Source organism: Balaenoptera borealis (genome assembly GCF_965194805.1).
Source record: "Balaenoptera borealis genome assembly, chromosome: 13".
NCBI classification, from domain to species: Eukaryota; Metazoa; Chordata; class Mammalia; order Artiodactyla; family Balaenopteridae; genus Balaenoptera; species Balaenoptera borealis.
The window spans coordinates 65,588,491-65,613,159 of record NC_138870.1 but is presented as its reverse complement, the minus strand read 5'-3'; the positions used below and the strand labels follow the sequence as shown (position 1 = coordinate 65,613,159).

At 37.7% G+C, this 24,669-nt stretch overlaps 1 protein-coding gene across 19 annotated transcripts in view; it reads right to left on the bottom strand.

Moving 5' to 3' along the window:
* Positions 1-24,669, bottom strand: part of NAV3 (neuron navigator 3) — a 1,129,181-nt gene that overhangs the window by 267,629 nt on the left and 836,883 nt on the right. The window lies entirely within an intron of this gene.

Sequence of the window (24,669 nt, the reverse complement as noted above, 5' to 3'; positions counted from 1 at the left end):
AAACAATGTACATACCTTAATTAAAAAATACTTCATTGCTAAAAAATTCTAACCATCGTCTGAGCCTTCAGCTAGTCGTAATTTTTTGCAATACTAACAGCAAAAATCACTGATCACAGATCATCATAACAAATGTAATAATAATGAAAAAGGCTGAAATATTGCATGAATTACCCAAATGTGACACAGAGACACGAAGTGAGCAAATGCTGCTTGGAAAGCTCAATGCAGGGTTGCCACAAACCTTCAATTTGTAAAAGAAACCCCCTAGAAAACAAAAAACGCAATTACCTGTGAAGCGCAATAAGGTGAAACAATAAAACGAGGTAAGCCTGTATTTTCACATAGGAATAAGAAATTTTTAGATGAGCAGAAACAGACCTAAATGTAATCTAAAAGGAAAACAAGAGAGAGAGTTTACTATGCTAACTACAGTATTCCTGATTTTTTTTTTTTTTTTTTTTTTACCTGCAGTTTATTTGTAGGGAAAATAATGAAACCAGAATACAAACTGGGGCATGCATAATCAAATCAAATCAGCCAACACTGATTGTGCAGCGCTGTGCTGGGTACTGTGGCCACATTAAAAGGATAAGACACATAGTTTGTCCCTGAGGAGGGAAGGAAGGACTGTGCAGGGAGCAGGTTAGCCAATTTTGAGAACCCACCAGGTGTTCCTTGCAATGATGATTGCCTCGTCTCTCCGCATCTTGCCTATCTGGTGACATTCCAGCTACCTCGATCTTTTTTCCAAATCATCCCTCCCCACACTCTTGTGAAGACTCCCTGGCATTTATTTGCGGTTATATATGTCACTCTCCGATCCTCTGACCACTCCAAATGTACTGACTGTTTTGGTTTTTGAGTCATATTTTCTCCTCTAACCTTAAGTGTCACCATCATCCTGCGCAATTTCCTCACCAGTGGACAATCCAATAAACACTCTGCCAGAAATGAAATATATAAAGAAGAACCATCTATCCTGTCTTAAATTCACAGTGCTTTTTAATGATCTTTTCTTCTACAGAGAAAATGACATTTTGTAAATTTTTGAAAAAGGAGTTGGATATTATAACTATACAGTACAATTCTGGTACTAATTTAAATTTTTTTCACTTAACTTCAATTGCATTGCCACTGCTACCAGCAGCATGACCAAAAAATAGGCTTTATAGTATTCTTTCTCCAAGATGTAGTATCTGCTAATAATATTGTTGAGAGTAAGGCACTATTTTAAACACATTAAATGGTTTAACTCAGTCAATCCTCAAAGCTTCCTAAGAGGAAGATACTATTATTCCATTTTAGATATGAGGATCTTGAAACAGAGAGGTGAGGTGTTTTCCCCAGGTCTCAATATAAGGGCGCCAAATAATCCAGATATTCTGGCTCAGAAGCTCTCCTCTTAGCTCACACAAAAGGAGATATTTCATTTATGAGCTTCCCTAACTCCAGCCTCCTACAGTTATTTCCACTGCATCTGACATGCATCTCAAAATATGGGGGAAAAGCTCCTTTATTTGACTGCTACAACATCTGGCGTTTATAGAACGCTCTATAGGGAATCCATCCTAACTGCTTGCAAAATTCTAATAACCCAGGTGACAACATGTGTTAAAACCTGCATATTAAACTGTACCAAAGAGTATTTTAGAAAACCAGTTAAGAGAACTTTTACTTCTCATACTTTTCTAGGGGAAAAAAAAAGCATGATACTTGAAATTCTTTTACCTTCTTTTTATCTCAGTCTGATAATTGATGCAAGTTAAATTCAAGGTAAATATTAGCAACCGTCCTTCAAAGAAGAAATAATATGGCAGAAAAATATGCGTAAGAAAATAATATTAATGAAGCACAAAGGTGAGAGAGAATAAACCTCGATTAGTCTTAGCAATTCAGTTTCTAGGCTTCTGACCTGGGTATTTCCACTCACGTACCCATAATCAGCAGTGAGGAATTGACTGTTAGAAACATCAAGTATAGACCAGTAATTCTCAAAGTATGGCCCCTGGACCAACATCATCGGAGTCATCTAGGAACTTGTTAGAAATGCAAATTATCAGCCCTCACCCTAGAACCACTGACTCAGAAACTCTAAAGGTGGGGACAGTAATCTGAGTTTTAAAAATTCTCCCGGTGATTTTGATGTATGCTAGCTAATATTTGAGGACCACTGGCATAGACAATGATTTTCACACATAAAAATGGTTTTATTTCTAGCACTTTAAACTGTGTTTCACTGTAAAGAGAATGTTATTTCAATGTAAATTAAAAGTAGCAAAAGACTCACAGCTTATATAGTATTTTCCCTTACCTCCTAAAATTCTCCTGCTACCAAAAAAAAAAAACCCAAACACCAAAAAACACCTCAGAGTGAGCCCAGAAAATACTGACTATAAGTGCTCTTTGCAAACCATTCATTCCTATGTTAAAACCTTTAAATTTTTAGAAATAAAGGTAGGCATCCATTTCGAAGTTTTATTAAGGTTAAAAAAAATCTATTTATTTAGAAGGAGGTGAACAACAGGTGGTGGAGGTGAACAACAGGTGGTTTATATTTACTTAGGCTAAAAACATAAAACTTGGAAGCTGAGAGAGAACACACTTCCTGCTGTGCTAAAAAGCTGCAATGAAGAGTAATGGAAATAGAAATGCATCACCCCAGGGGCACTAATACATCCATCCAGCCAGCCACTGCTAGTCTGCAGGAGTGAAATTTCTGGGGACAAAAAGAGACTTTTAAAAATATTTGTTTTCTTGCCATCTTCCTTTTTGTCGTTGTTACATGAATTCTAAGCAAACACAATACTATTTGGAAGATTTTGTTGATCCCCATGGGGCCATATCCTATTTTCATAAATATTTGAAATTTTTGAAACTATCATGAATTGTAGTAACACACACACATATATGTGTATATACATGACACATGGTGATATGTGTCATTTAGTTTGCTGTTTGCTAAGGACACTTTGATGGATCCAATTTATATTCCAATCAGACACAATTATTTATCAGCTTCCTGCATGTGGTTTCTCTACAGTGACATGCTATAGCTCCAAATCACCACAGGTAGGGGCTAGAGCCACATAACTCCAAGACCATCAGCTGGAGTGCATCTACTGTACAGCTTTGTCATGCTGCAAAGTAAACCTGCTCACCTAATCGGACAACCACACTAGTGGTCTCTTGACCCCGACGAGAGCACCAAGATTTTAGAAGTCATCACATTGACAATCACCATAAAAATCTCCAAATTTCATTCTGAAATCCTTTCATTTTAAATGTACCACAACAGGTAGACTGCTAAGGATTCAATTTAAATCCCTTACAAGTTATTACACTTCATTAAGTAAAATGGAAAATAAAAATGAAAAAAAAAAAAGGCAGACTGCTCACTATATGATTTCATACTGTATTTATATACAAATGCAAGGTAGCAAATAGAAATCAAAGATTCTAATTTGGCCAATATTTCAAGTTCAAGCCTCCAAACCAAATTTTACAATCTATTTTCGTATAAACCTATTCCAGTGATTGAAGTTGTTCCCCAAGAGGATGTGAAACATGGTCTAGAACATTCACCCAACATGGACAACTCAGGAAGTAAAACTTCTCACTAAGCAGGTAAGCCAATCTCAGCTGATGTTGTTCTCTAACTTCCAACCCCTCTGAGAAAAAATAACATAAAGTTAAATTTTTGAAGGGTTTCAGAAGTAGAGCTTGGAGTCAGAGATTCTGGGCTCCTTTCCCAGTCCCACCACTTACTACTGGATCTTGAGTTTCCTCCTCTTTAATGCAGGGATCATATCCTTATCTACCCTATCTCAGAGGATTATTGTGAGGATTAACTGTAATAGAAAACATTTGCAAAAGCAAAATATATTGTACAAAATAAGGCATCATTATTATAATCCATGAAATATGTTACCCATGAATTACATTTAAAAACATATTCCCCTAAAACAAACATAGAATCATTTCAAAGACCTATTGCACATGCATACTGAGATCAACTATGTTTTGTTTTTTAATTGCATTAATGAGACACAGAAACTAATTTGTCTCCACAAAATGCCCTTATCTCGAATTTCTTCTCTGTCCATATCTGATGTATTTCCTAGTCTATTCCAAGAAAGGTCATACATCAGCTATGTATTATGACAATGGATGATTTTTATGAAGAGCTGACCTAACTAGCAATGTCTTTCCAGCCGCTTCATGACTATAAGTGACCCCACTCCCATCCCTTGTCAGAAAACCTATTACATTTTAGCTACTGTTCACCAAAACTGGTGTTCCAGCTTCCACAGCATAGAGTATCCGCTAGCAAGCAGCTTCTCGCACAGGAACTTCATTTCCAGCTCTCCTCTTCTTGCATTTAGGTAGGAAAATGTAGACTTCTTCTCACCAATGGGATGTGAACTGAAGTGATACTCATCTCTTCCCAGCCTGGCCCATAAAAATACCCCACACCGTATTCTCCATCCTTTTTGCCCTCGGTGCAGCTGGAAGTTCATATCTAGGTGGAATATGGAAGCCACATGATGAAAATGGCAGAGCTATCATTAGTATAAGTTCTGAGTGACTGTCCAAAACAGAGCATCCCTGATTCCACAACCAACAAGCAGGAAACACCTTTGACTGTGGGAGTGAGAAATAAACAGCTACTGTGCTAAGCCCCTGGAATCCAGGTGTTTCTTACAGACTGGTGTTAATTTAAATTACAGAGACATTCTCCTTGCAGCCGAAGACTCTTCACAGAACAAATCGCCTGTGTCCAAGAATTTGATGATGATGCCAATGGAGAAAAATAGGAAATATTCCTATTTCCCTTCCAGAGACCATTGCTCTGTACCCACAGTCCTTACCAAGGACTTTCTCTTCATTCCTGATAATCTTTTCATTAATTCATTTCATGTGTATCTTCTGAGCACTTATTATGGGCTCTTGATCATTAGGAATGCCTCTCTCTTCCTTGTGAAGCTCTGAACTTGGGTCCTCAGCAATTCCATTCAACTTGTTGCTACTGTCCCTGGGATGGGAACGTGGGCATACGTTGGTCAAATTTCCACAACTGGAATCCTTAGAACTTGGTATAACATTTTTTTTCTTAATGATGATTAAAAAGAGAACTAAGTATTAAATATATTTACTTATTTATTTTTTCTTTATATCATCAAATTTATTTAACTCCTCAATGTCACACAAAATGAAGTCTAGACATACGTGGTATTATGTTTCTGTGGGTCATTTTTTTTTTTTTAACATCTTTATTGGAGTATAATTGCTTTACAATGGTGTGTTAGTTTCTGCTTTATTACAAAGTGAATCAAGTATACATATACCTATGTTTCCATATCTCTTCCCTCTTGTGTCTCCCTCCCTCCCACCCTCCCTATCCCACCCCTCTAGGTGGTCACAGAGCACCAAGCTGATCTCCATCTGTTATGTGGCTGCTTCCCACTAGCTATCTATTTTACGTTTGGAAGTGTATATATGTCCATGCCACTCTCTCACTTTATCACACCTTCCCCTTCCCCCTCCCCATATCCTCAAGTCCATTCTCTAGTAGGTCTGTGTCTTTATTCCCTTCTTGCCCCTAGGTTCTTCATGACTTTTAATTTTTTTCTTAGATTTCATATATATGTGTTAGCACACGGTATTTCTTTTTCTGTTTCTGACTTACTTCACTCTGTATGACAGACTCTAGGTCCATCCACCTCACTACAAATAACTCAATTTCGTTTCTTTTTATGGCTGAGTAATATTCCATTGTATATATGTGCCACATCTTCTTTATCCATTCATCTGTTGATGGACACTTAGGTTGCTTCTATGTCCTGGCTATTGTAAATAGAGCTGCAATGAACATTTTGGTACACGACTCTTCTGGAATTATGGCTTTCTCAGGGTATATGCCCAGTAGTGGGATTGCTGGGTCGTATGGTAGTTCAATTTTTAGTTTCTTAAGGAACCTCCATACTGTTCTCCATAGTGGCTGTATCAATTTACATTCCCACCAACAGTGCAAGAGTGTTCCCTTTTCTCCACACCCTCTCCAGCATTTATTGTTTGTAGATTTTTTGATGATGGCCATTCTCACCAGTGTGAGATGATATCTCACTGTAGTTTTCATTTGCATTTCTTTAATGATTAATGATGTTGGGCACCCTTTCATGTGTTTGTTGGCAATCTGTATATCTTCTTTGGAGAAATATCTATTTAGGTCTTCTGCCCATTTTTGGATTGGGCTGTTTTTTTTTTTAGATATTGAGCTGCATGAGCTGTTTATATATTTTGGAGATTAATCCTTTGTCCGTTGAATCATTTGCAAATATTTTCTCCCATTCTGAGGGTTGTCTTTTCATCTTGTTTATGGTTTCCTTTGCTGTGCAAAAGCTTTTAATTTTCATTAGGTCCCATTTGTTTATTTTTGTTTTTATTTCCATTTCTCTAGGAGGTGGGTCAAAAAGGATCTTGCTGTGATTTATGTCATAGCATGTTCTGCCTATGTTTTCCTCTAACAGTTTTATAGTGTCTGGCCTTACATTTAGGTCTTTAATCCATTTTGAGTTTATTTTTGTATATGGTGTTAGGGAGTGTTCTAGTTTCATACTTTTACATGTACCTGTCCAGTTTTCCCAGCACCACTTATTGAAGAGGCTGTCTTTTCTCCACTGTATATTCTTGCCTCCTTTATCAAAGATAAGGTGACCATATGTGCGTGGGTTTATCTCTGGGCTTTTTATCCTGTTCCATTGATCTATATTTCTGTTTTTGTGCCAGTACCATACTGTCTTGATTACTGTAGCTTTGTAGTATAGTCTGAAGTCCAGGAGCCTGATTCCTCCTGCTCCGTTTTTCCTTCTCAAGATTGCTTTGGCTATTCGGGGTCTTTTGTGTTTCCATACAAATTGTGAAATTTTTTGTTCTAGTTCTGTGAAAAATGTCAGTGGTAATTTGATAGGGATTGCACTGAATCTACAGATTGCTTTGGGTAGTAGAGTCATTAACAAAATGTTGATTCTTCCAATCCAAGAATGTGGTATACGTCTCCATCTATTTGTATCATCTTTAATTTCTTTCATCAGTGTCTTATAATTTTCTGCATACAGGTCTTTTGTCTCCATAGGCAGGTTTATTCCTAGATATTTCATTCTTTTTGTTGCAATGGTAAATGGGAGTCTTTTCTTAATTTCACTTTCATATTTTTCATCATTAGTGTATAGGAATGCAAGAGATTTCTGTGCATTAATTTTGTATCCTGTTACTTTACCAAATTCATTGATTAGCTCTAGTTGTTTTCTGGTAGCATCTTTAGGATTCTCTATGTATAGTATCATGTCATCTGCGAACAGTGACAGCTTTAATTCTTCTTTTCCGATTTGGATTCCTTTTATTTCTTTTTCTTCTAGGATTGCTGTGGCTAAAACTTCCAAAACTATGTTGAATAATAGTGGTGAGAGTGGGCACCCTTGGGTTGTTCCTGATCTTAGTGGAAATGGTTTCAGTTTTTCACCATTGCGGATGATGTTGGCTGTGGGTTTGTCATACATGGCCTTTATTATGTTGAGGAAAGTTCCCTCTATGCCTACTTTCTGCAGGGCTTTTATCATAAATGGGTGTTGGATTTTGTCGAAAGCTTTCTCTGCATCTATTGAGATGATCATATGGTTTTTCTCCTTCAATTTGTTAATATGGTGTATCACATTGATTGATTTGCTTATATCGAGGAATCCTTGAATTCCTGGGATAAACCCCACTTGATCCTGGTGTATGATCCTTTTAATATGCTGTTGGATTCTGTTTGCTAGTATTTTGTTGAGGATTTTTGCATCTATGTTCATCAGTGATATTGGCCTGTAGTTTTCTTTCTTTGTGACATCTTTGTCTGGTTTTGGTATCAGGGTGATGGTGGCCTCGTAGAATGAGTTGGGGAGTGTTCCTCCCTCTGCTATATTTTGGAAGAGTTTGAGAAGGATAGGTGCTAGCTCTTCTCTAAATGTTTGATAGAATTCGCCTGTGAAGCCATGTGGTCCTGGGCTTTTGTTTGTTGGAAGATTTTTTTATCACAGTTTCAATTTCAGTGCTTGTGATTGGTCTGTTCATATTTTCTATTTCTTCCTGGTTCAGTTTCATAAGGTTGTGCTTTTCTAAGAATTTGTCCATTTCTTCCAGGTTGTCCATTTTATTGGTATATAGTTGCTTGCAGTAATCTCTCATGAACCTTTGTATTTCTGCAGTGACAGTGGTTACTTCTTCTTTTTCATTTCTAATTCTATTGATTTGAGTCTTCTCCCTTTTTTTCTTGATGAGTCTGGCTAATGGTTTATCAATTTTGTTTACCTTCTCAAAGAACCAGCTTTTAGTGTTGTTGATCTTTGCTACCGTTTCCTTCATTTCTTTTTTCATTTATTTCTGATCTGATCTTTATGATTTCTTTCCTTCTGCTAACTTTGGGGTTTTTTTGTTCTTCTTTCTATAATTGCTTTAGATGTAAGGTTAGGTTGTTTATTTGAGATGTTTCTTGTCCTTAAGGTACGATTGTATTGCTATAAACTTCCCTCTTAGAACTGCTTTTGCTGCATCCCATAGGTTTTGGGTCATCGTGTTTTCATTGTCATTTGTTTCTAGGTATTTTTTGATATCCTTTTGACTTCTTCAGTGATCTCTTGGTTATTAAGTAGTGTACTGTTTCGCCTCCATGTGTTTGTATTTTTTACAGTTTTTTTCCTGTAATTGATATCTAGTCTCATAGCACTGTGGTCGAAAAAGATACTTAATATGATTTCAATTTTCTTAAATTTACCAAGATTTGATTCGTGACTCAAGATATGATCTATCCTGGAGAATGTTCCATCAGCTCTTGCGAAGAATGTGTAATCTGTTGTTTTTGGATGGAATGTCCTATAAATATCAATTAAGTTCATCTTGTTTCATGTATCATTTAGAGCTTGTGTTTCCATATTTATTTTCATTTTGGATGATGTGTCCATTGGTGAAAGTGGGGTGTTAAAGTCCCCTACTATGATTGTGTTACTGTCGATTTCCCCTTTTATGGCTGTTAGTATTTGCCTTATGTATGGAGGTGCTCCTGTGTTGGGTGCATAAATATTTACAGTTCTTATATCTCCCTCTTGGATTGATCCCTTGATCATTATGTAGTGTCCTTCTTTATCTCTTGTAATAGTTTTTATTTTGAAATCTATTTTGTCTGATATGAGAATGGCTACTCCAGCTTTCTTTTGATTTCCATTTGCAGGGAATATCTTTTTCCATCCCCTCACTTTCAGTCTGTATGTGTCCCTAGGTCTGAAGTGGGTCTCTTGTAGACAGCATATATATGGGTCTTGTTTTTGTATCCATTCAGCCACTCTATGTCTTTTGGTTGGAGCATTTAATCCATTTACATTTAAGGTAATTATCAATATGTATGTTCCTATTACCATTTTCTTAATTGTTTTGGATTTGTTTTTGTAGGTCTTTTCCTTGTCTTGTGTTTCCTGCCTAGAGAAGTTCCTTTAGCGTTTGTTGTAAAGCTGGTTTGGTGGTGCTGAATTCTCTTAGCTTTTGCTTGTCTCTAAAGGTTTTAATTTCTCCATCAAATGTTAATGAGATCCTTGCTAGGTAGAGTAATCTAGGTTGTAGATTTTTCTCCTTCATCCTTTAAAAAGTCCAGCCACTCCCTTCTGGCTTGCAGAGTTTCTTCTGAAAGATCAGCTGTTAACCTTATGGGGATTCCCTTGTGTGTTATTTGTTGTTTTTCCCTTGCTGCTTTTAATATTTTTTCTTTGTATTTAATTTTTGATAGTTTGATTAATATGTGTCTTGGCATGTTTCTCCTTGGATTTATCCTGTATGGGACTCTGTCTGCTTCCTGGACTTGATTAACTATTTCCTTTCCCATATTAGGGAAGTTTTCAACTATCATCGCTTCAAATATTTTCTCAGTCCCTTTCTTTTTCTCTTCTTCTTCTGGGACCCCTATAATTCAAATGTTGGTGCATTTAATGTTGTCCCAGAGGTCTCTGAGACTGTCCTCAATTCTTTTCATTCTTTTTTCTTTATTCTGCTCTGCAGTAGTTATTTCTACTCTTTTATATTCCAGGTCACTTATCCGTTCTTCTGCCTCAGTTATTCTGCTATTGATCCCTTCTAGACAATTTTTAATTTCATTTATTGTATTGTTCAGCACTGTTTGTTTGCTCTTTAGTTCTTCTAGGTCCTTATTAAACGTTTCCTGTATTTTCTCCATTCTATTGCCAAGATTTTGGATCATCTCTACTATCATTATTCTGAATTCTTTTTCAGGTAGACTCCCTATTTCCTCTTCATTTGTTAGGTGTGGTGGGTTTCTGCCTTGCTCCTTCATCTGCTGTGTTTTTTCTGTCTTCTCATTTTGCTTAACTTACTGTGTTTGGGGTCTCCTTTTCGCAGGCTCCAGGTTCGTAGTTCCCGTTGTTTTTGGTGTCTGTCCCCAGTGGCTAAGGTTGGTTCAGTGGGTTGTGTAGACTTCCTGGTGGAGGGGCCTAGTGCCTGTGTTCTGGTGGATGAGGTTGAATCTTGTCTTTCTGGTGGGCAGGTCCACATCTTGTGGTGTGTTTTGGGGTGTCTGTGGCCTTATTATGATTTTAGGCAGCCTCTCTGCTAATGGATGGGGTTGTGTTCCTGTCTTGCTAGTTGTTTGGCATAGGGTGTCCAGCACTGTAGCTTACTGGTCGTTGAGTGGAGCTGGGTCTTGGCGTTGAGATGGAGATCTCTGGGAGATTTTTGCCGTTTGATATTACGTGGAGCTGGGAGGTCTCTTGTGGACCAGTGTCCTGAACTTGGCTCTCCCACCTCAGAGGCACAGCCCTGATGCCTGGCTGGAGCACCAAGAGCCTTTCATCCACACGGCTCAGAATAAAAGGGAGAAAAAATAAAAAGAAAGAAAGAAGATAAAATGAAATAAAATAAAATAAAGTTATGAAAATAAAAAATAATTATTAAGAAAAAAATTTTAAAAAGTAAAAAACAAACAAAAAAAACCAGACAGAAAGAACCCTAGGACAAATGGTAAAAGCACAGCTATACAGACAAAATCACACAGAGAAGCATACACATACACACTCACAAAAAGAGAAAAAGGGAAAAAAATACATATATCGGTGCTCCCAACGTCCACCTCCTTAATTTGGGATGATTCGTTGTCTATTCAGGTATTCCACAGATGCAGGGTACATCAAGTTGATTGTGGGGATTTAATCCGCTGCTCCTGAGGCTGCTCGGAGGGATTTCCCTTTCTCTTCTTTGTTCGTACAGCTCCTGGGGTTCAGCTTTGGATTTGGAACCGCCTCTGCGTGTAGGTTGCCTGAGGGCATCTGTTCTTCGCTCAGACAGAACGGGGTTAAAGGAGCGGCTGATTCGGGGGCTCTGGCTCACTCAGGCCGGGGGGAGGGAGGGGTACGGATGCGAGGCGAGCCTGCGGCGGCAGAGGCCGGCGTGACGTTGCAGCAGCCTGAGGCGCGCCGTGCGTGCGTTCTCCCGGGGAAGTTTTCCCTGGATCACGGGACCCTGGCAGTGGCGGGCTGCACAGGCTCACAGGAGGGGCGGTGTGGAGAGTGACCTGTGCTTGCACACAGGCTTCTTGGTGACTGCAGCAGCCGCCTTAGCGTCTCATGCCCGTCTCTGGGGTCCGCACTGTGGGCCGCGGCTCGCCCCCATCTCTGGAGCTCCTTTAAACGGCGCTCTGAATCCCCTCTCCTCGCACACCAGGAAACAGAGAGGCAAGAAAAAGACTCTTGCCTGTTCGGCAGCTGCAGTCTTTTTCCCAGACTCCCCCCGGCTAGCCGTGGTGCACTAGCCCCTTCAGGCTGTGTTCACGCAGCCAACCCCAGTCCTCTCCCTGCGATCCGACCAAAGCCCGAGCCTCAGCTCCCAGCCCCGCCCGCCCCAGCGGGTGAGCAGACAAGCCTCTCGGGCTGGTGAGCGCTGCTCGGCGCCGAGCCTCTGTGCGGGAATCTCTCCGCTTTGCCCTCCACACCCGTGGCTGCGCTCTCCTCCGCGGCTCCGAAGCTCCCCCACTCCGCCACCCGCAGTCTCCGCCCGCGAAGGGGCTTCCTAGTGTGTGGAAACCTTTCCTCCTTCACAGCTCCCTCCCACTGGTGCCGGTCAGTCCCTATGCTTTTGTCTCTGTTTTTTCTGTTTTTCTTTTGCCCTACCCAGGTATGTGGGGAGTTCCTTGCCTTTTGGGAAGTCTGAGGTCTTCTGCCAGCGTTCAGTAGGTGTTCTGTAGGAGCTGTTCCACATGTAGATGTATTTCTGATGTATTTGTGGATAGGAAGGTGATCTCCGTGTCTTACTCTTCCGCCATCTTGAAGCTCCCGGGTCCTAAATATATTTAATATCCCGATTTTGCTTTATAATTTACAAGTGAGTTATCTCACTTGCTCCTCACAATACTTTTTTTTTTTTAATATTTATTTATTTGGTTGCACCAGGTCTTAGTTGCGGCTCACTGGCTCCTTAGTTGCAGCTCTCCAGCTCCTTAGTTGTGGCACGTGGGCTCCTTAATTGTGGCATGCGAACTCTTAGTTGTAGCATGCATGTGGGATCTAGTTCCCTGACCAGGGATCAAACCCAGGCCCCCTGCATTGGGAGTGTGGAGTCTTATCCACTACACCACCAGGGAAGTCCCCTCACAATACTCTTTTGAGTTGAATAGTGTAGGTGTTATAGTCCTACTTCACAGACCTACAGAAGGGGTAACATGGGTTTAGGTGCACTGTTTGGGAAAATTAACCATCATTTATAACATTGTTTCTATGGCAATGGTGGTTCCAAATTTCAGTAAAATACATTTTTTAAAAAATACATTTTTAATAATTTGGAAGATGATCAATTTCTAAATCCATCACAGCCTCTCATCTATTTTAGTTCTGATGTGTGTGTATGTGTGTGTGTGTGTGTGTGTGTGTGTGTGTGAAATTAAATTCAGTGGCTTATAAATTATGTAAAAAATAAGCATTGGTTTTTAAAATTCAGAATTCTTCACTATCATAATTTAGGTGGTAGAATTCTGGAGTAATAGAATGTTTTTGCTTTTTTTTTTTTTTTTCTCAAATTGGCTTTAGGCTTGTCATACACCCCCTGTGATATTCTTTATTCTCTTTTTAATGTGCATTTATGTGCCAAGAAAATGTCATTTGTAATATGAATTATTGTATTTAAAAATAAGAATTAAAATAAAACCCAGTAGGTAAATTATTATTACTAAATAAGGTTTATTCACCCTAGGAAAAATTAAGTAGCCATGAAAAATAGAAATTATGATGCTTATATACCAAAATGCAAAAGTATTAATATGATGCAAAAAAGTAGAGTATAAGACAATCTTTAGATGTGCATGTAAAAAATACTAGAAGCAAATGCAGGGAATAACAGTATTTGTAATGAGGGTGATTAGATTTACAGATTTTTCTCTATATTTAACAAAATTCTATAATATTATATTTCTTATATAATTAAAATTGAATTGAAATCATTACCTCACAGGTATATTAGTAAAAATACTTCAAGAGCATTTCTTAGTCTTCTTGAAAAAAGAAGATGCAGTGAGACTTTGAATTCAAAGCAGTAATATGAACACTCATTACTACTTATCACTCCCATAGAGAGAACTACAGGTAACAAGAGGGGTTTGGGACCACATAAAGTTGAGGGACACATGCCAAGGGCACAAGAGTGAAGCCAGTTCTGGACAAAGGTAGGCGCCAAAGTTGGCAAGTAGTCTGAAAGCACTTCGGGGTGGCCCATCTACGACCAACACTTTTGCAGGATAACAGCAGAAGGCGGGCACAAGGGAGCTGCAAAAGTCGGAAGAAATACTGATGAGGGAATTTCCAGAAGTAAAGGCGTGGAGGCAATTGAAGAACTAGAAGATCAAGGGATCAGACAAGAACCAGGATGTTCATAAGAGCTCGGTGACCAGAAAAGCAATTAGGAGACTGAATACAAAGCACTAGCCTCCAAAAGGGCAGAAATCTTAAAAACAGAAATCTCTCTGGTTCACAGCTCAGAGATTTTAAAACACTGAGGCAGGGAACCATCCCAGGGTGGCTATTCTGGCACTTTCAGGAAGAGGAGGTAATTGGAACTGATGGCTGATTTAAGGAGTGTCTTCAGGGATGACAGAGCCAGTAGCTTTCTTTAAGCAAATGGCCAGAAGCCCTTGTACTCAAAGTTCACTGACGCAAATATTCAGAGCAAGCTCTGATCTAACTGCCACAGTTCCCACTAAGACATGAAGGACACCCGCCCCAGTACAGCATTTACTCCCACGAGTTGGGCACTTTACGAGTATGATTTCCTACATCTTCCAAAGGATCCTATGAGATGGGCATTGTTATATAGTTGGCCCTCGGCATTCGCAGATGCTGCATCCGTAGACATGGAGGCTGACTGAGCTATGCATTTTATACGAGGGCTTGGTGTTTGTCGAGAGTCCTGGAACCAGTTCCTCGTGGACACCGAGGGGCCACTGGATTTATTTTACACAGGAGACAAGTGAGGCTCAGACCACTTTACCAACTCACCAAAGTCTATAAATAGTAAGTCACAGAGCCAGGTTTGAAACTGCTTCTCTCTCTCCTATACCCGTATGTTTTCAATGACTCCATACCATCTTCTCTGTTGGTATAAACAAACAAAAAAGGGTAATATTAAAAATGTTCAAAATGTTTGCCCTGGTACTGCCTTTATATGCCCATAAAATAGCTGGTTCTTTTAAGAATATGTCACTTTAACCCTATGCTTTCCAGTAAATTTTTCATCTTTTCACATTAGAAGGCTCATGTTAACTCCATGGTAAAAGGACTTAGCTATGAGAAAGAACTTACTGTTGGACAGTCTTTCCTAAATCAGTTCCAAGCTGCAGCTATTAATAGCATTTTTTCTTTGCTCTAATATATTTGGATTAATAATGATCACAATTTGTTGATTATTCCAGACTGCTAGTGTCTCTGATAGGGTATATATGGCTAATTCTGGGGTGCAGGATTATAAAGTATATTGTTGCCACATGGCTATAATTCTTCAACAGTTCTGTCAATAGTAAAAATGAAATTTGAGTTTCATCTCTATGACTCCATCAACTATATGCAGTTAGTATGGACTTAGCAGAACATTTATTAGCCTCTAAACTTTCAAATTAAAATTTGAATAAAAATTAACATTTACAGAACTCCATATCTTGAAGATACATGTCCTCAGTTACTAGATTTATGATGACAAAAAAAAATTCACATCTTTTCTCAAACTAGCCTAAATTTAAGGTTAAGCCTTTGTCAAAAAGTCTGCTGAATACTTCACATACCTCTACTCTTAAATTTCAACTTCTTCACTGGCAGTTGAGTCTTGGGAATGGGTGTCCTTTTCATGTTCTTATCATGGAATAATTAGAAGCCCACTTTCCTAACCAAAATTCTCTACTCAGAAATACCTACAGCCTTCCATTCCCTTTTTTGACAAGGACATGGGCAGATAACCCAAAAGAACCTGAACAGTGACCTTTAAAAGTCTAATACTCTCCACATTCACAAGGTAAAACAATTGTCAATGTCACCTTATTCTTTGATAATCTTGTCTTTCTCAAGACAAGAAGCATCTCATGTAATTTTTTAATATAACTTTTTGTGACAAATATTGCTGTTAATATTTGGATTTATACTTTCAAATCAAGTAGAAAAAATGGCAAATATTTGGCTACATGAGCGAGAAGGTGTTTGAGCATTGGTACATTTGCCAATGTACTAAATATGTACAAGTACATATTTGTACTTGTCTTTCTGATAGTTCTAATTTTCACAATATATATTTCTCTAAAACTTTAATTTTCCACAATACCAAATTAATTATGTTTCCAGAAAAATGCTATGAAGTATTTATTTGTTCTATGAACTTTCTAAGTAAAAAGGTCACTTAGGACTTACTTCATTTTATAGTTTGGGAGCTTTTTATTGTGTTTTTTAAATTTATCTTTTCCATTTTCTTCATGTCCAATGTTAGACCATTCATTCCCAAAACAAACTCCAATTTTTTTCAAACGAGAGAAAACAGCTTGAATTGGATAAAGTAACTGAGAAAATTACGTACAATATAGAGCAAAGTATTCTCTATTCAAATTTGAATTATGAGTTATAGAGTGCTAATTATATATAGTTGAGTAACAGTAATAACAATAAAACATATGGATCTCTTACCATGTGCTAGGCACCGTGCTATGCTCTACACAGGGACACAATGCAATTCTCAAAACCATACATTAGGGCTTCCCTGGTGGCACAGTGGTTGAGAGTCTGCCTGCCAATGCAGGGGACACGGGTTCGAGCCCTGGTCTGGGAAGATCCCACATGCCACGGAGCAACTGGGCCCGTGAGCCACAATTACTGAGCCTGCGCATCTGGAGCCTGTGCTCCGCAACAAGAGAGGCCGCGATGGTGAGAGGCCCGCGCACCGCGATGAAGAGTGGTCCCCACTTGCCGCAACTGGAGAAAGCCCTCGCACAGAAGTGAAGACTCAACACAGTCATAAATAAATAAATAAATAAAAGAACATGAATTTCTTTAAAAAAAAAAAAAAAAACCCATACATTAAAGACAGTGTTATTACTGTTATTTTACAGATGAGGAAACTAAGGTTTATATACATTAAGCAATTTGCCAAAGTTCACACAGGTAGTAAGTGGCTGAGACTAAACTCTTCACCAAGCCAAAAAAACTCTGAAACTTTTAATACTATGTTATATTTTAAATGCATTTGATAAATAATGTCTAAAACAGTGTAAGTTCTAAACTTGCTGTATGTATAGTGTCATTGCCAAAACGAAATACAAATGATTGTTCAGCCCTCTATAGAAATCATCACTCGTTCCCTTCAAATTCTAACCACACAGCCCAACAATGACAAAAGGTCACCAGACAATAAAAGCTCAATTAGGTTTTCATAAAGTTGAATAAACAGCGGCCCTTTGAGAGCCAGAATTCTGTTGATCTGATCAAATAAAAAGCAAAGAGAGTATAATTGCCATTGAGAACACTGTCCAGGCAGATTGTCTCAATGGAAGCACATTGATTCTCCTACGAAAATAGATGTTTGATAAAATAATATGAATTCTGCCTTGAAAGATATAAAGATGTCCTTCAGTGGTTGCTATGTAACATATTTCAGTTTAAGAAATAAGCTAAATTACAGACTTTTACATTTTAAATTATGTATTTTGGTAAAACAGGGCATTAAAAAGTAAGGCGCAAGGCAATGGCTTACTTAGACATGATGTATTCCTTGCTATCCCCACTTCTACTTGTGCAAAGCTGCAACAGTTCTGCCTGAGTATTTTTAGAAGTTAAGCTGGACCCCAATAGTTGAAGTCTATACTGCAATATTTGAATTCTCCTCCTCCACTTCCACCCCAATAGTTGAAGTCTAAATTAACAACACTCATGTGGGTCTTCTGATAAGGAGGTCTAAATGACCTAATTCACATGTATTTACTTCATTTGTTGGCCCATGTTTCAATTCATGTGGACACCTGGTCAAGATTTAACAGAGCAAAGAAATCTTTGATCACACTTTAACCCCCCCTCACCTTAATCCATGATTAACAGCCTGTGTGCCAGTCATCTGTTTCGTTTTGCCCATAGACGACAAATGTTTGTTCTGTTTATTCTCCTTCTGTGATATGTATACTCATTCCAAACCTAAGTTTCTCTCCCTTGTTCATTCACTAAAGATTCCAATTCTTCCTCTATCTTGTTGTCTTTGAAAATACTCTTTCTCCTATGTTCCCTTCAAACCAGCTCTTGGGTTCATTCTTTCCCCTTCCTTGAATGAATCACTTGGCCATTTGTACATATTTTCTGTGGTAGAGTGTAATAATGTTGTCCACTCTTCCCATAATGATATGGAGTTGCTCTTTAACTTTGAATTGGGGTTGGGCATTTGACTTGCTTTGCCCAACATTACTTTAGCAAACATGACACAAGCAGAGCCTAGAAAAGCACTTGTGCAATAGATACTGCTGCTTGCTGCTCTTGGAACTCTGAGCTGCCATGTGAACAAGCCTGGACTATTCTGCTGGATAAGGAAAGACCATGTGGAATGAAGTCCCAGTCATCCCAGTTTTATCAGATAAGGCCACTGTGGGCCAGCTTGACAAAAGCCACCCAACTCTCAAAAACAATCACTTAGCTGTCTGGCAGCTGACCACGAACATGAGTGACCCATGGAACACAGTCAAACTGTCTTGATGAGCCCAAGCCAAATTGTTGACCCACAAAGTTGTAAACTATATAAATGGTTGTTGTCTTAAGACATGGAGTTTGGGTTGGTTTTGCAGCAAAAGCTACCCGATACCTCTTCCAATAACTTGAAATAGGTATGGATGTGCTAACGGAATCAGTAGCTAACAGCTCTGAACTAGCTGATGTAAAAGGTCCCCATAATATAGACTGTAATCATACTCAGCCAAATAGTTTCTATTTATGGATCACTGGCTAACAGAATGTAGATGTCATATGCAAGATAATAAAGTCCCTAAAAGAAAACAGCCTTGACCATGAAAACTTGTCCAAAAGAAGGGTCACAAAGTGGTGCTTAATATATCTCATTTAAGAAAAGCTCTAATAATTAAAGCAAGGGGAATCCCTAGGATCGAGAAAGAAGAGAAAAATATCACAATTGACCATTCCATACTGAAAGACAGAATATTGTTCTTTAGGTATAAGTTAATGCTTAATTTTGATTAGTTCAATCTGGACTTCACATAGTTTGTTAGCTCTTCTGCTAGAAAACAATGCTGCTGACAGTGTGCAGGTAAATGAAAGTTTTTCTAAATGCCATCCCATGCTTTCCACATTTCAGAAGAGAAACTACAGATTAAAAGGACAATGCAATATTACTCAGCCATAAAAAGAAACGAAATGGAGTTATTTGTAGTGAGGTGGATGGAGTTAGAGTCTGTCATACAGAGTGAAGTAAGTCAGAAAAAGAAAAACAAATACAGTATGCTAACACATATGTATGGAATCTAAGGGGGAAAAAAAGTCATGAAGAACCTAGTGGCAAGACAGGAATAAAGACACAGATTTACTAGAGAATGGACTTGAGGATATGGGGAGGGGGAAGGGTAAGATGTGACAAAGAGAGAGAGTGGCATGGACATATATACACTACCAAATGTAAAATAGATAGCTAGTGGGAAGCAACCGCATAGCACAGGGCGATCAGCTCTGTACTTTGTGACCACCTAGAGGTGTGGGATAGGGAGGGCGGGAGGAAGGGAGATGCAAGAGGGAGGAGATATGGGAACATATGTATATGCATAACTGATTTACTTTGTTATAAAGCAGAAACTAACACACCATTGTAAAGCAATTATACTCCAATAAAGATGTTAAAAAAAAAAAAAAGGATCCATTTGGTCACTGCCTTTAGATGCAAAATCACAGTATGAGTCAGGGTCCAGTCAGGAAAATAGAAATCACTCTAGAGAAGTAGGACTTTAAGAATCTAATCTGTGGCCACTGAACAGCCATGAAGACAAATAAAGAATGTTTAATCCAGATTTTAGCAAGAACAGGAAGCCATTATCACCTCTACAGCAAAGGGGAAAAGAGGTGTGGTATTGCTGAATCCTAGAAGCTAGACTTCACTGATGGAAGCTACAACTGATGAGATATGAGACCACAGAAGAGAAGACAAACTCACTGCATAAAATGCCAACCTACCATCCACAAGTGTTCAAAGATTAAAATATACTGAATACAACAGAAAAAATATATTAGGTAGATTTTGTACTTTAGACTTTTGTTGAAATGTTCACTAAAATCTATGGAAAACCTGCCTCCCTCCTATTTCAACTAATGCCTAATAGCCTTTACTCTGTTTCTAATACAATCTTTACACCATCTGTCCCTTTCCTGGTAGGATTAACCATTCCTTCCTCTTTGCTTTGGTACCTTTTAGTTGAAGGAACTGCACTCCCACAAGGTACAACCAGAAAGGAGCCTTAGTCTTTCCCTTCAAAAGTTTTCTGGATTTATTCTTTCTTCTTCCTGAAACAAAACATTGGACCAGTAGTACATATTTTCCAATGATTTTCAAATAATAAATAGTCTTTTAGTTGCAGCATTAAATAAAAATTGCTGCAATTTATGTATCGTATAAGTCCTATCCAGCTTCAGGGCATTGTATTCACTGCTCCTTTGGCTCATAATGCTTTTCCATCAATAAATCGTTCACTTAACCATTCATTTGTTCACTTAACCATTTCATTCATGTCTCTGCTCAAATCACCATCTCAGAGAGGTCTTCCTTAAATTTCTTGATAAAATACTCACCGCCATTGCAATTCTGTCACTGCCTAACTCCATATATTACTTTATTTTCTTCAAGTGCTTAATGTCATCTAAAAACATTGGACCAGTAGTACATATTTTCCAATGATTTTCAAATGTTCAATGATTTTCAAATAATAAATAGTCTTTTAGTTGCAGCATTAAATAAACATTGGACCAGTAGTACATATTTTCCAATGATTTTCAAATAATAAATAGTCTTTTAGTCTTAATGTCACCCTAAAGATCTGTCTCCCAATTACCTCCACACCCTCATTAGAATTTAAGTTTCATGTCATCAAGCATGGTCTTGCTCACTGCTGTATCTCTAGTCGCTTGGACTAGGTCTAGCCCATAGGAAGTGCTCAATAAATACTGATGGGATAAAATGAATGAATGAGGAATGCATGTGGCCACAGAGTACACATAGCAAACATCTTACCAATTTTACAACTTCCTTGTCTTTATAGTTCTACTGGAGAAGACAATGATGCAGTCAATTTAATTATTTCTCAGAGATAAAGCGATTATCTTCAAAGATAAGAAAAAATTTACCCTCCTGGTCCTGATCAAATTTTGCAGATGTAAAATGGCAAAAATTACATAAAAAGATGCAAAGAATACACTATTCCGTTGAATTACTTGATTCTGGCTGGAAGATCTTTTCTTTCTTTTAACATGAAGAGACCCAGTGGGAAATCCCTGGCTTGCATGTCTGTTTTTGTCAAACATTCAACAGTAACTGATAATCTCTACATCTGTTATTTATTTGACAGATCTCCAGAGGGCCATACAAGTGGAAATTTCAGAAAAGCCCTAAACAAACTCCACAGCTCTATGCAATGCCAGGAAGAATTTTTAGCCATTATATAAACGTTAGGTTTAATTTAATGTACACACAAATGGCTACTTACTGATGCATTCTTCTGCATAAAGCATGAAATGTGAAATTCTGTGATGTGTCCACTATGGTATTTAAAAAAAAAAATTACATATTGAAATTAAGCCACTTGACTCTGGGAGGAGGCAAAAGTCAAAATTTGCAGCTGGTCAGGAAGTAAATCCAGGGTGGAGAAATTTCTGCAGAGCTCAGGAAGAGAGGAGGATTGTAAGGCATGAAGGAAGACATTTAGGTTTTGTTACGGTGTTTTTAAGTTTCTGACAGCTGGAATCAAAAAGATGCAAGATATCTCTTAAACATACACTGCATAACTAAACTAAATGATCTTCAGGAATTAATGAGCTGCATTTGGCTTGGATTTTTAAAAGCCATTTAAATGACTTAATATTGTAAAATAATACGCATGTGCAACACACGCATCAGGCATAAAATGGAAAAACACCAGATCCTGAAACAAAGACAAAGCACCTATACATTTCTTAACCTGGTAACGGGTTTAAGTTTATTGTTTTGAGTTTTAAGTGTCTGTTATATGAATGAGAACAGATATCTGAAAATTGCTTTCTACAAACTATTCAACATTCATTTTAGTGCAAAACAGACTAGGCAAGACCCCATGGATTGTCACTCCATATTTGTGCAAGGAAAATAAAAGCAAGATATACAAGTTATCCCATAGGGCACTAGCTAACCCTTTGAGGGAATTTAATCTGTGCCTGTGACCATAATTTATTTTAATGGTATTCCCCCAAACAAGAAGTTATCCTTCAAGTATGACTTTTAGATAAAAGCAAAATCATTTATCTTGCAATTTCATGACACAGAAACATCTGTAGCAAAACACTAGAGAGCACCCCTCACTAAAATATCAAAGTAGCTGCTAAACTCAGAGGCCAGCTGCAGTACATGCAGTAGAAATTTACCCCCCAATACATCTTACACCTTCTCACATGATTGACTGATTGGCTGCCTGATGAGTGAATAAACGACTGAAGCTTCTAATAGTGAATCAAAGGCTTACTCTCTTCACATGCCAATAAAACCAATAAGCATTCATCTGCAGAAGAGATTGTTGGATGGTTCTCTCCTGAAGCAGCTTAAAAAGTTGGCATAGATACAAAATGTAAAAATTGTGGGACACATTAACCAGCTAAACATCTGCTGAAATTTTCATTCAATTAAAAGCAGAGCATCTTAAAACCCCGACTTGGCTTCCTTAAAATGTCATGGCTCAGAGGTAAAGAGGGACTTCTGCACTGGATATGATTAAGGCCCACAAAGAATTAAGAAAAAAAAAAAGTTAACATTCAATGAATCTGTATTATATTCTAGGTACAGTGCTAAAAAAAGCTGCCTGAGAAATCCGAGATCCACATCAGACTGAAAAAGGATATGTGTAACAGACAGAAAGAAGAGGCACAGAACTAAGAAAACACTTTAAAACTCGTCTGTAAAAATGTCTGAAGCCCAGCATAAAAACTGTGTAAACATTTTAATTAGTTATATTTAAAGATAGAACTTAAGTGAGAAAAGATAAAAACATGCAAATCCTATTTTGCTTCTAGCCTCTTAAAGCCTCATTCACAAACATATTCCTTGAATTCAGAATCTAATCTGCCAATAAACTACAACCTAAGTCAAATGATCCTCACTAAAAAAATCAATTAAATAGAGTTAATACGGTACCTACAAAACTCTTAGAATAATGCCTAGAACATGGTTAAATACTAGATAAGTGTTATCTATGATGATCATCATAATCTTACTTCTTCTTATTCAAATACATTAACCTTCTAGTGGTTTACTGGATGGAGCACACGTTTCAGGGACTTTTGAGAGTTTTCTACCCACAACCCATTCACCAATAGTGACTTGAGTGCCATTGGACATAGGCATGTGGACTTTCCTTCTGTTCCTTCCTTTAGTGTAGCTAAGTGGCTCTCCTCTGAGTATAAGAATTGCTGTGTACATAATATACAAAGTGAAAGTATATGTGTACATATGACACATACCATGTACACATCATATATTGGGGCCAATTAAACTATTTTAAGGATTTTTTTTTCACTAGGCACATTTTTTTCATATCTTTAATGGACTTTTTGAAATTACATTAAACAAAAGAGTGATTCAACTGTAACTGGTAACCTGGAAATGGAAAACATGATTTCGGTGGAAATAACTGAAGATAATAGAAAATAACAGTAAAAAAAAATTATCTAGACACTTTATACTAAAGTCTTAAGGTACACATTGCTATTTCCCAAAGTTCTTGGGGAAAAAAAGCATGTTTTTAGACCATGATAATCATTATCATCATCTTTTAAGAAACAGAGATTGATCCAATTTTTCAAAATTGGGGAAAATGTGTATTTGCAGATCACTAGTTTGATGCAGATTTATGGAAAAATTCTAGTGTGAATTACTAAGTAATTGATTTATGAGTATTTACATAGTAAAAGATGTTTCTAGCAATCAGACTGTTTACTAGGAACAAATCAAATTAACACCATATCATTGTAATAGGGTTACTAGGCATTCCTTGGCTTGTAGACCAATCACTCTATTTTCTCTCCATAGTCACATGGTGCTTTCCCAATGTGTCTGTGTCCAAAGTTCCCTCTTCTCATAAGAACACTAGTCATTGGATTATAGCCCACCCTAACCCAGTATGATCCCAACCTAACTGGATTATATCAGCAAAGATCCCATTTCCAAATAAGGTACAGTAGGTTAGGGCTTCAACATACATTTTGGGGGGGTCAAAGTTCAATCCCCAATAGTACTTTATTCCAGGTAATTGACACTATGTTGCCTCAATTAATGGTTGCCATAAACTCTGTGGAGTAGGCATCACTCCCTCTTAACTGATGAAAAGAAAGCTCGTTAAGATTAATTTACTTTTTTGGAAGGACACAGCAAGTAAGAGGCTGAGTCTCATTTAAACATGGAACTGCCTGATTACAAAGTCTTTGTTTCTGAAACTGGGGTACCAATATATGAACATCCTGGAGATGATAAAATGTGTGATCAGTGGTATAAAAACCTTTCTGATTAACATGCTCTATCTTTCATGGAAATTAACTTTATCTAATGATGTGAGTTAAAACATTAATTTTATTTTAAAATCAACACATTTTGTAATGGAATGTTAAATTCACATAGGGTATCATAAATAATTTTAGCTTCAAAACAAGTCTGGAGAACTGATTTCTGGCAAACTCTTATAAGTAAATATTCATTCCATCAGTCTGTAGATATTTTATTTTTTGAGTTAAAAATAATTAGAGAAACACTGCCAGAATGATAGTTTTGTTTTGTTTTGTTTTTTGTTGTTTTTTGTTTTGTTTAATATATAGGATGGATCATCATTTGCCAGGATGTTGCAGAAAG